This window comes from Eutrema salsugineum, unplaced genomic scaffold, assembly GCF_000478725.1.
Source record: "Eutrema salsugineum unplaced genomic scaffold, Eutsalg1_0 scaffold_3, whole genome shotgun sequence".
NCBI classification, from domain to species: Eukaryota; Viridiplantae; Streptophyta; class Magnoliopsida; order Brassicales; family Brassicaceae; genus Eutrema; species Eutrema salsugineum.
The window spans coordinates 8,789,794-8,803,902 of NW_006256756.1; the positions used below are offsets into that span (position 1 = coordinate 8,789,794).

Sequence of the window (14,109 nt, forward strand, 5' to 3'; positions counted from 1 at the left end):
TGCAAAGGAATTTGGAATTCTAGGATTTTAACTTAGATAATTCTCACAACGTAAGTTGGTTAATTATAATTCTGTGTTTCGAGTTCAAGAACCGTGCTTAAAACTGAACCCTGATTAGTTAAGTTGATCTGCATTCATTGATCTCCTGAAAAATGCCCTAGACCTAATTTTTGTCCAATCGAACTTACAATCCGTTTTTACTGTTGCTAAATTTATTTCTGTCGCATTGCCATTTATTTCCAATAATTCCGCTTAGCGTAACTCGATCTCTATAAGGTTTATTGAGTGATGTCTTGTCTCTGTGGTTCGACCCCTAGATACTACAACTGCACATCTGTGCTCTTGCAGAGTAGCTTAGGGATTAAACTTTGAGCAGATCAAGTTTTGGCGCCGTTGTCGGGGACTTGATTTCGCCATTAAACCTAGTTTTTGAGTTTCGACTAAGTTTTATTTTTAGTGTCGAGCGACACCACTTGTGGTGTCGCGCGACACCTTTCGCTTTTATAACCTAATTTACTTAATTCGTTTTCTCTCTTTGTTTTTGGTGCTTCAGGTTTATGCATACTCGTGGAACCAGAAGCAACAAGGACATCCCGCTAGTGAATTTGAGCAACGAAGAGCTAGCTGAGTTAGAGCGAACGAACAGGAAAGCAAAAGATCCGGCAATGATGGAAAACGCCAACGGACTTGTTCGTGATGATGCTGGAATTTGGAGAGACCAAGAAGGTCATGTGTGCAATGCGAGAGGCCAAAGACTTGATGGGGATGGTAACATTATTCCACCAGCACCTTTACCAGTGGATGTTGTTGACCAGAATCCACCACCTGCACCGCGTGGTAATGCTGTGATCGTCCCAAATCAGAGGAATGTTCTAGAAGATCAGAATGTGAGGGAACCTGCACCTGCAGCTGGTCGTGGACGAACACTTTGAGATTACAACAGGCCTGAGCAGTTCTATGCAAATCGATCTGCGATTCGCGCCCCTGCGTTTCAAAGGAACGATTTTGAGCTGAAACCTGTGTACTACACTCTTGTGGATCAGCATCCCTTTCATGGTCACTCTCATGAGCACCCTATGGATCACATCGAGAGGTTTGAGGACTTGGTCACCAGCATCAAATACAATGGAGTTTCCAATGATTTCCTCCTCTGCAAGCTGTTTCCTTATTCTCTTGCTGGAGAAGCAGCTAACTGGTTGAAGCAGTTGGAGCCAGGATCACACACTACTTGGAAAGAGACCAGGAATGCTTTCCTGCACAACTTCTTCGATGATGCTCAGTCTGAGGAATTGAGAATGAAAATTTCGACATTCTCTCAAGAACCAACTGAAGCGTTCAAAGCTTCTTGGGTGCGATTCAAATCGTACCAGTGAGACTGCCCCCATCATGGCTTCAGCAATGTGCAGCTGTTAGGTATCTTCTTCAGAGGGATTGATTGGAGGTATCAGATGGCTCTTGATGCAGCGAGCAATGGAAACTTCAACACCAGATACCCAGAAGAAGCTGTTGAACTCATCGAGAACTTGGCGTCTAGTAATAGCACCAAGAATGCTGATCTTGAGCGAAAGAAGTAAGCTGGGAACATGGATAGATCGCAGATTGCTAAGGTGAAAGCAAAGCTTGACTCTGTGCACAGCCTTTTAGTGGATAAAAAGTCTGTCAGATTCGCACAGGAGGTGGAGAGTTTCGAACCTGAGGATGAAGCTGAGGTGGAGGATGTCAACTTTGTTAGTGGATCAGGGTTTTAGGGTCAGAGGTTTGGTAATCCGCAAGGTAACAGAAACTACTGTGGAAACTACAGTGGAAACAATCAGAGGAGTACCTTCAACAGTAATCAGAACTTCTCTGGTTACACGCCTAAGCCTCAGTACCAGAAGCCTTACTCCAACAACAGTTTTTCCAGAAACTACAGCACTCCTTCAACTCAACCTCAAACTCTTGACAATGAGATGACGTCTATGCTGGAACAAATTCTGGAAGGTCAGCTGAAGCTCACCTTGGACTTCAATGGAAAGATGGATGCTCTCTACCTTGATCTGAATGGGAAAATCGAAGCTTTGAACACTCATGTCAAGCAGCTCGATATGCAGGTTGCCCAAACTGCAGGTTCTGATAAAAGGAAAGAAGGTTTTCTTCGTGGGAAGACTGACACCAATCCAAGGCATCACTGCAGTGCTATCACGTTAAGGAGTGGTAAAAATCTGAGTTCTGAGCCCAAGAAGACACCTCCTGCACCTGAGGTCGTGGATTTGGAAGACCCTGGAGAAGTCCCTGAGATTGCAGAGCTGGTGTCGAGCAACACCACAACCAGTGTCGCGCGTCACCAACCACAGAGCGAAGCTGTTGATGCTCCAAATCCGAAATCTGCTGAGGGGAAAGTCTACAAACCTAAGGTTCCTTACCCAAGGAGCCCTAGGAAGTCCAAGCACGAGCTTGATGATGCACGATGCAAGGCTTTGATGGAAAAGCTTGTGATTGAGATACCTCTGGTTGATGCTGTAAAAATCACTCCTGATATCAGACGTTATGTGAAGCGAATGGTGACCAATAATCTCAGCCATGAACCCTGAGTGATGATGATTTCTGAGCAAGTCAGTGCTGTGATTCAGAACCGAATTCCAGAGAAGCTATCTGATCCAGGAAGCTTTGTCTTGGACTGCTCTATCTTCATAGAGAGATTCAAGAGATCGCTGTGTGATCTGGGTTCAAGTGTTAACCTCATGCCTTATTCAGTCGCTGTCAATCTCGGCATGACTGACTTCAAGCCAACAAGGATATCTCTTATCCTAGCTGATCGATCGACAATAATACCTGAAGGAGTGTTGGAAGATGTTCCAATCTAGATTGGGGACTGCATGATACCGACTGACTTTGTGGTTCTGGAGTATGGAGAGGAGCCTAAGGATCCTCTTATCCTTGGGAGACCTTTTCTAGCTAAAGCAGGTGCTATCATCGATGTCAGGAAAGGCAGGATCGCTCTGAATGTTGGAGATCTGGTGATGAACTTTGACATGGACAAGCTGATGAAGAAGCCCACCATCAATGGTCAGACCTTCTACGTCGACACACTCACAGAATTTGCAGAGGAGATCTTCCATTAGATGCTACCTACAGACCCACTGGAGAGAGCTTTGACCACATCTGCAACCGAAGCTGAGCACTTGGACGAAATTTCAGCATCTTACTTGAAGATGTTGGATTCCAGCAAGCATGTGATGCAGCTGGCAGCGCAGATAGAACAACTCGAGACTCCTGTGAAGGCGAAGCAGTTATCCGACTGGAGTGAAGAGAAAGCGCCCAAGATTGAGTTCAAACAGCTCCCTGCAGGACTAAGGTATGCATTTCTAGGCTCTAATTCCACTTATCCAGTCATTATCAACTCTTCTTTGAATAATGCGGAGGTTACCTTACTACTGAGCAAGCTGCGCAAGCATCGCAAAGCTTTTGGCTATTCTCTTGATGATATTTCAGGTATCTCACCAGATCTGTGCATGCATCGAATTCACCTGGAGGATGAGTCGAAGTCATTGATCGAACACAAGCGCAGGTTGAACCATAATCTGAAAGACGTCGTCAAGAAGCAGATCATGAAGCTGTTGGAAGCTGGGATCATCTATCCAATTTCAGATAGTGCTTGGGTCAGTCCTGTGCACGTGGTTCCTAAGAAAGGAGGGGTTACAGTTGTGAAGAATGACAAGGATGAGCTGATTCCAACGCGCACAGTGACTGGACACAGGATGTGTATCGATTACAGGAAGCTAAATGCAGCGACCAGGAAAGATCACTTTCCATTGCCCCTTATTGATCAGATGCTGGAGAGACTTGCAAGCCATCCCTACTACTGCTTCCTCGATGGGTACTCAGGATTTTTCCAGATCCCCATCCACCCAGATGATCAGGAGAAGACCACCTTTACATGTCCATACGGCACTTTCGCATATCGCAGAATGTCCTTTGGACTTTGTAATGCTCCTGCAACTTTTCAGCGATGTATGATGTCCATCTTCACTGACATTATTGAGGATTTCATGGAGGTCTTTATGGATGATTTCTCAGTTTACGGATAATCTTTTAAAGACTATCTGGATAATCTCTGCAAGGTTCTGGCTCGCTGTGAAGAGAAACACTTCGTCCTTAACTGGGAAAAGTGTCATTTTATGGCCAGGGATGGGATTGTACTTGGACACAAGGTCTCTGCAGCTGGTATCGAAGTGGATCGTGTGAAGATTGACATCATGACGAGTCTACCACCACCTGATTCTGCGAAATCGGTTAGAAGCTTTCTGGGTCATGCAGGGTTTTATCGTCGCTTTATCAAAGACTTCAGCAATATTGCACGTCCTCTTACTGCTCTGCTATGCAAGGATGCCAAGTTTGAGTTTACAGAAGAATGCCTTACCGCGTTCGAACAGATCAGACAAGCTTTGATAAGCGCCCCTATTGTGCAGCCTCCTGACAGGAATTTGCCTTTTGAGGTGATGTGTGATGCCAGTGATTTTGCTGTTGATGCTGTCCTTGGACAGAAGAAGGACAAGAAGCTTCATGCAGTTTACTATGCCAGTCGACCTCTAGATGACGCTCAAAGGAACTATGCTACTACTGAGAAGGAGCTGTTGGCTGTGGTCTTCGCTTTTGAGAAATTTCGACCCTACCTTGTGGGATCGAAGGTTATTGTGCACACAGATCATTCTGCACTCAAATACTTGATGCAGAAGAAGGATGCAAAGTCAATGTTACTGCGATGGGTGTTACTTCTTCAGGAGTTCGATATTGAGGTTAAAGACAAGAAAGGTGTTGAGAATGGTGTTGCAGATCATCTCTCACGCATCAGGGTTGAAGAGGACGTACCCATAGACGATTTTCTGCCAGAAGAGAATGTATACTATGTGGAAACTGGATTCTAGAGCAGATTTGACGAAGAATTGCAGGCTTTTCGAATTGGAGAACCGTTAGTGTCGCTCAACACCACCACTAGTGTCACGCGACACCTTGTGCAGCAGAACACAGAGACTTCTCAAATTCGAAGCAGACTTCCTGAGACCAGTTCAGCTGCTGTATCTGCCACCCAACGTCCTTGGTATGCTGATATTGCCAATTATCTCGCTGCATAGGCTGAGCCTGAGAACTTTAAGGGGTACGCGAAGAAGAATTTCCTGAGAGAGCTGAGGAGATATCACTGGGATGAGCCATATCTGTACAAGCAATATTCCAATGGAATTTACAGAAGATGCATTGCAGAGTCAGAAGTTCCAGAAGTGTTGTTTCATTGTCATGGATCTGAATATGCTGGACACTTTGCGACCTTCAAAACAGTGTCTAAAGTTCTTCAAGCAGGCTTTTGGTGGCCTAAAATGTTTCGCGACGCGCATGCTTTCATCTCGCAGTGTGATGCTTGCCAGAGGAGAGGGAAGATCAGCAAGCGACATGAGATGCCACAGAATTTCATCCTTGAGGTTGAAGTATTCGATTGCTGGGATATCGATTTAATGGGTCCTTTTCCCTCTTCTTATGGGAATAAGTACATCCTGGTTGCTGTTGATTATGTTTCTAAGTGGGTCGAAGCCATTGCCAGCCCCACCAACGATTCTTCAGTGGTTCTTAAGATGTTCAAGACCATCATCTTCCCTCGATTTGGAGTGCCTCGAATTGTTATAAGTGATGGTGGTTCTCATTTTATTAACAAAGTTTTCGAAAAACTCCTAAGAAAGCATGGAGTTCATCATCGAGTTGCAACCCCTTATCACCCTCAGACAAGTGGTTGACAAGACTTTATGGGTCTCAGGACTATCAATCCCCTTGTCAAAGTAGCACAAAAGAGGTTGTCAATCCAAGAATGTGGTGATAGACACTAAGCTATGTGATCAGTTTCTCAATTCAAGTAAACAGGTGAGGTTTTGATTGATTAATGACAACTAAAAACTCAAGACAAGATTAATTACTAAAGAAGTGATCAAACAAGAACTAAGCAAATGACAAGATGTGATGATATGAAATGATGGAAGCATGAGATTCTTGACATGATAGTTGGCTAGGGTGCTTTGATGCTAAATCAGGAATGTTAATGACATTGATGAGACATGACTCAAGTGATTTAGAACTCTAATCTAGATTAACCCTCTCATGAAGGCATTAACCTCTACACTATTCCATTTTCAAACCAAATCATCATTTGTGAAATATATAGATCAATGAGCATTAAGAAACAGTTCTAAAAGATCATTCAAGCAAATAACAAAACATTATCATGCGGCAATTGCTTAAACCTCTAATACAGCTCTTTCAGGAATTTCATCAAACACTTGTGGTGCATGAAATTTCCAGAATCTAGATCACAAGTGATTTGCAGGGATCTAGCCTAGAGAACAGCTGTTTAGAGAAATGAATCAATGAATCTAGCCCTAAGCACTCCAAATCTAACACCTTAGCACCCTAACCTACACATCTAGAACCTCATTAAGCTAAACTACTCACTATTCATACTAATCTCTCTTAAATCTTTGCAAGTTGAGAAGATTGGCATGATTAATGATGAGAAATGGAGATGGAGAAGATAGATGGTGATGGGTTTGCAGCTTTAAACACAGAAATCTCTCAATCTCTCTGATTAAAACTCACAAAGGGGTGGAAAATGAAGATGAAGATGATGGATAATGATAGATTTCAGCTTTAAACCCTAATTAATCTCTTGATTAAACCCAGAAAATGAAGATCTCTCTTACAAAGTTTAGGTTTTTCACAAAAGAGGCAAAGAAAACAAAGAGAATAAAGCTTGTCTCTTGGATAATGACTAAAACATATTTATAAGTAGGGTTTCTTGCTGGGCCAACCTAGGACAAACTAGGATTTGGCCCAAAAAGGTCCATAAAAATGTCATGAAGCGAGAATGTATCGAGGTGATTCTGGTCGGTGTGGGTGGTCGATATTTCTTCGGCGATTTGTTGCTGGTTACACCGAGACTCTACACCGGCCGAATTCACCTCGGTGCGGCGTCAAGGATAACTTCAGGGGATCAATACCGAGCAGAATTCAGTCGGTGCAGGATGTCGATATTTCTTCGGCAACTTGGCTTCTAAAAGCCAGCCAAAAACGTCAAGGTTCCAAGGTAATACCGACCAGATTTTGGCCGGTATTCCTTCTCGGTATGAACGTGGACCGCTTGCACCAAATCCTTCATAACTCCTTGCTCACTGGTCCGAACTCCGATCTTTTACTTCCACAATCTAGATGACGTCCGTATCTCCAAGTTTGGTGAAGGTTTCAACCCCGTGTGACATTGGCAAAACCCCCGTCTCGTCGGATCTTTGAGGCGCATCGCGTAAGACCTGATCGGGCCGCGAGACATGTGTTCCTTCCGATGGCGATATCTCCCAGTTCTCGGCTCCAAATCGTCTGTTTCTAAGTGTTCCGGAAACTAGACTCATTCCTCTTGATTCTTTATGAAGACACCGGAGGTTTAATTGCATTGAAAGTCCTTCGTCTCACGCGATCAAAGTGAGGGTTTTGTCTGCACCTAACCATCGGTCCGAGTTGCTGTACACAGGTGACGGTTCCTCCATGATCCCGGCTCCAAGTTGCTCCCAAAAGTCTCCAAATGACCTGAGAACACTCCAAAAATGCAGGACACTCTAGGACCTAATGCAAATCCTAAACAAAGCTAGAACCAAAGACAAACTCTAACAAAACTAGCTAAATGCATGCATGAGACTCAATACTTAGACAAAAATGCAGTTCTAATCATGACAAAATATGAGTATATCAACTCCCCCACACTTCTCCTTTGCTTGTCCTCAAGCAAACAAGAACAAATGAGAGAGAGAGGTTGAATGCATGGGAGTTCATATTTCTTTAAAGAGAGATCATCATTAAAAGAATTCAAAGCTCATTGTTCAAGTTACCAATTCTAGACTGCAATGCAAACTGGTTTACTCATAAAAATTAGCCATACTTGTCACAAAATGAACCAAACTCAAGCACCAACCTTCACAAGCATTCCTAACCTCAACCCTTTGACATTCATTTAAAGTTTCAAGTGGATCATGTTCATGCAAATCAAGTGAATTCATTTGGCTTGGGACTGGGTTTTGAGATTAAAATGATCTCAATCAAGTAACTGGTACTCCATGCAAGGGGATCACTCAAAAATTAGTAGACTTTAGTAAAATGCTAAGGGTAAAAAGCAATGGATGCATACAAAGATAGAACTACATCTACCCCACACCCAAAATGCTTTTCACACTCAACTTTAAACTCTCTCAAGACTCTTTCTCTAGTCTACTCACCCCAAATGGCATTTCATCCTTGACACTCGATCAGCTCTCATCACTCTCTTCATTTCATCTCTTAGGGGAATGCTTTCTTTAACAACCACTTAGTGAGTTTCTTTTCTTTAACACACAAGCTCTTCCTTAATTCAGCCTCTTTTTGAATCTTTTCTTTTCTCTTTTTTTTTTTTTTATGAGACTCTTTTCATTTCAACACATGAGCTTCACATTTCAGCACACAATCACTTTCTTTCATTTAAGCATTCATTACCCTAACCAATCCGGTTCTTTCCACTTTCATCACTCAGATTTTTTTCTTTTCAGCTCACACACTCAAAATCAATGCTCTCACTTTCACCTAAACCTAGACTAGCCCTTGATGTTGGACTAGTATCTACATGCAGCACAATCTTTGTCGCTCTAAACCCAACACTTTTTACCAAGTCTACTAGAAACAAGGCCTCACAAATCATGCACACAAGAAGGGTGTTTAGGCTTCAAAGAAAGGTTTGGCTAAAGGCAGGGAACTGTCTCAAGATGAGAGATCAGCTATATGAGCTAGCAAGAGTGATAAAAAGGGATAAGAAAGCTCAAATATGTATGTGGTACCCATGAATTCACAATGATATGCACAAACATGATAATTAGATGTCAAATTCAAGGGTTCTCACTTAAGCAAGGTTGAGACTATTCACAACTTGATTCAGCGAGTACAGAAGTATTGAGACACCAGTTCAAAGCATGGTTCACACTTTATTTCATACCAGTTTTGCAATGCCTTAAGGGAACAAGCTGTTAAAATGATGCTCTCTTCAAGAAAAAATCTATCATTACTCCCATTTGCATATGATGCAACCTATATGAAAATGCAAACTAGACTCAACCTAAAATGTGAATGCAACTACATGAGCATTTTTTTGTGAAATTTTTTGAGATTTTTCCATTTTTTTGGTTTTTATATGCACTTAGATGAATGCAAAATGAGACTCAAAGTGAAAAGGAAAATAAGAGCAGAATAAACATGATTAGTAAACACAGAACCCCTTCCCCACACTTAGATAACACAGTCCCTTGTGTTATAAAAGCATGAAGGAGAAGTGCAAAACAAAATCACAAAATGCAAAGAGAAAATAAGCTAAGCTATATGCATATTTACAAGGGTGGAGTGTTACCTTCTCAAGGGCTTAGAGATGGGGCTGGAGACCCCATGGAGTAGGATGGATTGCTGGATTGGTCTGAGGGAGATCTCATGGCGTCCCTCTTGGCTCTGACTTCGTCCTCCTCTGAGTCTGGTGGTGAATTGTTCTCTGATCCGCAGATTCTAAGTAACTCCCCTTGGTGAGAGCTCTCTCCAACTTCTCCTCCTTGGAACCTCTCAAGCTTTGTACTCAGCTTCTTGATTTTAGCAGCCATGCTCTTAACTGTGCTTGTGATAACTAAGAGTTTTCAGGCTCTTAGAAGGGTTATCAATCCCCTTGTCAAAGACACTAGCCTATGTCATTTGTTCACTTAAGTCAAGACAAGATGATAAAATTTTGGTGACGATGATTAACAGGCAAATAAGCAATAAAGTTAAATAAAAGCAGAGATTTAAACTAATCATGATGCAAATAACAAACAGGTGATTCAGATGATGATAATGAATGATAAAGGCAGAAGCTTTAGACAGGATATTTGACTCGGGCGCTTCCAAGCTAAACTAATGGGTTAATGAACCATTTTTATCAAGCGATTTCATTTAACTTTGAACTCAAGGCATGTTAATCTTATCATGAAAGCATTAAACATCTAAACTGATCCTCTTTCATACCAAAATCTCTTTTGAGAAGCACGAATCAGTCAGCAATAAGAATCAGTTCAAAAACGTCATTTAAGAGAACAAACTATCACTCTCGCAATGAATTTAAACCCTTAACCGAGTGGTTCAGACATTTCTACAAACACTTTTGATGCGAGATATGTCTCAGATCTGAACCTCAAGCGATGTGCTTGGATCTAGCCTAGAGATCTCGTCGGTTAAAGAATGAAACATGCAAGACTAGACACCTAAACCCATTAATCTACCTTGAAAGCACCCTAATCTACCTATCTAAAGCCGCTTAAACGACTACTCACTGATCATAACAAGCTCACTAAGTCCTTTGCAAGACGTGTAGCTAGTCATGATAAGGAGTTTGATGTTGGATGATGAAAGAAAATAAAGAAAGAACAAGATTCTGATGCAAAAACGAGATATCGGATTAGATTAATCAAGTTTCACGAAAGAGGCAAGTTCTTTGAGCTAAAAAAAGATAAGAGATAAGATAACTAGGTTTTTAGTCTCAAAATGTATTTATAGCAAAGGGAAAGTGTCGCGGGTCAGCCCGGAACAAACCGGGTACTGAACCGCCTTCTTGGGTTGATGGGTGAGTGCCACGGTGTGTCGGAAAGTTAAGCCGAGGTCTTCATGCCGAGGCGTGCACGTGAGTCAGGATCCAGATGAAGATCTCGTGAAGAACACATCAAGAACATGCATGAACCCTAGTCTTTGATCTATCCTCACGTGTATGTTCTTGAGCCATTCTGTTCTTGATTCTGGGTTCGTGACAAGGGACCTCGGGATAAAATGTCAAGGGGTCATGATGTCGAGGTGCTTGGGAGAACACAGTCCGGCATGCACGCCGAGGTCATTACACCGAGGTGTACTTTCAACACTTAGTCGTTTCCAGCTTCAGTTCTTACGTATGCATGCCTCGATCTAACCATGCCAAGGCTTTGGCACGAGGTCTAGTCCAGAATACTTCCAAGATATGAGCCTCGACTTGAGTGACGCCAAGGTAAAGATACCGAGGCTTATGAGAATACTTAGCGCGTATCGCAACTCTTTTAGGCTTGTATCGACCATGTCACCTTCCGGAAGCAGTAACTTTCAGCACACGACTCCAATTGCTCTGGGACCAGTTCCACAGTCAAGATGACTCAATAAGCTCGAACTTTGGTGAAGAAACCATCGGAGCTTGGGGAGTGGAAGGCTTCCTGGATTTAACATCTTTGCGCCGCATTGAAATCACCGGAAAATAGACTTTTAGACCGATGTGAACTCCGGAGACCCTATCTTCCAAACCTTTGCTCCTAATTGAGCGATTCCAAATGCTCTGAGAAGATCTTCCATGGATCTCGAACTTTGGTGAAGACCGGGTAAGCTGGTTCGGTCTGGAGGGGCTCCGTCCGCCATGATATTTGAAGTTCGCCGTTCAGTTCTCGGGTACGCGCAATGCTGGTGAATGCTCCGGAAGCCATATCTTTCTCTCCACTGGTCCGAATTGGATGATTCCAACTGTTCTGGAATCTTTGCTTGGTTATCTCCAACTTTGGTGAAGACCCTGCCAACTGATTCGGACCGGAAGGTTCCCCGGATTGCTGATCTCTGAATTGCGCGGGCAAGGACAACTTTTGGTCGTAAAAACCTTCCCGCAGTAAGAAAAATGGCCGAGGGCTGTGTACCGCGGTAACCTTTTTGGTCGTAAAAATTCTTGCCTTGGTCAAAAACTTGTCCCGTGGTATTTTTGCACTCGATACTCGATTCTGGCCGATCGGTAAGGTTTTTGGCTGGTAATGAGCATCCGGTAAACATTTTGGCCGAGGTTTCCGACCAGCCGGTACGAGATTTGGCCGAGAAATTCCTCCAAGCGGTTTTCACCATTTTTGACCCTTTTCTTCACCGTTTTCTTTTCTGTTCCTCTTCTTAGGCTCCAATTGGTCTCCAAAGCTCCTGATAAAGACTTCAAAACATGCAAAACTCTTTGGGACCTAATGCAAGCCCTAAGTTATATTTTAACGCCTAAAGACTCAATTTACATGAGAAAACACATGATGAGGACTCTATAATGCAATCTAAATAATGTAAAATATAGACATATCAGCTTGCCAAGGTTTTCACTGTCTCCACCAGCTTCTTGGTGTTCTTGTCCTGCCACTTGTTCCACCTCTGAAGATTCTTGGTTCGGTAATGTGCAGCAACAGTGGCATCATTGGGCATTTGACCATCATAAGAGTCAAAGAAGTATCTATGACTCCCATACACTAGATCTGGCAAGAATGGCTCTTCCTGAACCGGTTCATGATCTCCATCAGCATCATTAGCAGGCGCTCTCTGCTTCCACAACTTCCTGATAGTTATAATGGGAGGGTGGATCTCTGGGTTGTAGTGCTGATCCTTGGTGACGTAGAAGCGGATGTTTTTACTTTCAGAGAGTGAAGTGAGAGAGGGATTAGGCAGCAGGACTTTTACTTTCACCTTCTTATCAATGCTAAGGTTATAAGCAAAGGAATCACCCACAGCACCTTCAAGAAATGTAGTCTTGGCCAAATGAAGTGCATCCATCAACTTAAAACCGATTTATTCACCTCTCATCTCAACTCCAGCACTCAGTAAAATAGGAGTGATCAGGCCTCCTATGCGCATGGAGGGTGCCTTCATTTTCGTGTCATGAGCCCATTTCCTTATTGAGAGAAGGTTCTTGACTAGAATGGCCGCCATTGTTGGTTTGTGAGGATCACCATTAAAAGTCATGCCACTGCTGAACTTGGGCATCAAGGGTTTAAGACCTTCTCCAATGAGCATCAACTCCTCATCATACACTGTTGAGTACTCTTTCTTTCCAAGGAATGTGTGAGCTATGATCTTTTGCACCATCCTGAGCACTGGACTCCTGATACAAGCTGCCTTTGTTACTCCAGCTGAATAATCACCGCTTCCTATTGTCCCCCAAAGCTGATCCAGGTCGGATCCATAGTAGATCAACCTTCTTGAACACGTCCTCCCCTCTACAGTGAACCCAAAGCATTCACTTATCTCCCTGAAGGTCATCTCATACCGCTCCTGTCCAATTTTGAATGCAATGGTTCCATAACCATCTGCAAGCTGAGCTGGTCCAATCTCTCTAATAAATTAACCTGTAGTGATGCAAGAAATTGGCAAGTCATCTCTTTGTAGGAGGGGTGAGGCGTTTTATTAAGCTCCCAAGTCCAATGGATTGAAGCACTGCCTTTACATCTTTTAGAATACCAAGTTTCCCCAAGAGTTCAAGATCAGGGAAGTAGGTTCCTTCATGTGCCACAGCTTGGAGTTTTCTGAGATAATCTGAGTAAGCTGGAGGTTTTGGCTTTGGCTTCTTCACCACCTTCTTTTTCTTTTGTTGCACAACAGTTGGTGAACCCACATTGCTCTCCTCCTCACTAGATTCCACACTTGGACTCCTCTCAAGTCTTTTCTGTTTCCCTGAAGCTCTTGAGCCTGAAGCTATTAAAGCAGCTGCTTTCCCTTTGTTTTTAGAACCAGCAGAAACCGATTGTGGTCTTTCCCTTGAACCAGATGCAACTGCCTTGCCATTGTCTCTACTTGGTACTTTGGGCATCAAATCAGGATTTCCTCTTGCCATGGTACCTGTTTCAACAATTTCTCAAACAAACTATGATTTTCTAGAGAAATAAATTCTTGAAATTTCCAAAATGATTTTTGCTTGGAATGAAATCAATGGAAACAAATCAAGCAAAATCACATTAAGCAGCACCAAGAGATTCTCACTTCAAAATATTTTCTAAAATCCAAATTTCAGCTCAAGAACAACAAGTTCTAAAGAGAGTATAAAATCAGGATTCAAGAAACAATTGGGTACAAGTGAGCTCGTTTCTAGCTACCCACAACCTAAACTCCAAGGTTCTAACAAGATTCAAGCAATGCATTCTCAATTCCAAACAAATTTCTTCAAGAAAAATCAAGGAACCAGCGAATTAGGGTTTTCGGATTCAAGAAGCAAATTAAACAAAATGTACCTTGGAGTTGGATCAAATGATGCAAGAAAACGAG

General features: G+C 42.8%; 1 non-coding gene across 1 annotated transcript; it reads right to left on the reverse strand.

The window, feature by feature from the left end:
* Nucleotides 1-1,286: 1,286 nt before the first annotated feature.
* Nucleotides 1,287-1,393, reverse strand: LOC112085896. The gene has a single exon (XR_002899176.1). It is a non-coding gene; the product is annotated as a small nucleolar RNA R71 (small nucleolar RNA).
* Between the last annotated feature and the right edge of the window lie 12,716 nt (nucleotides 1,394-14,109).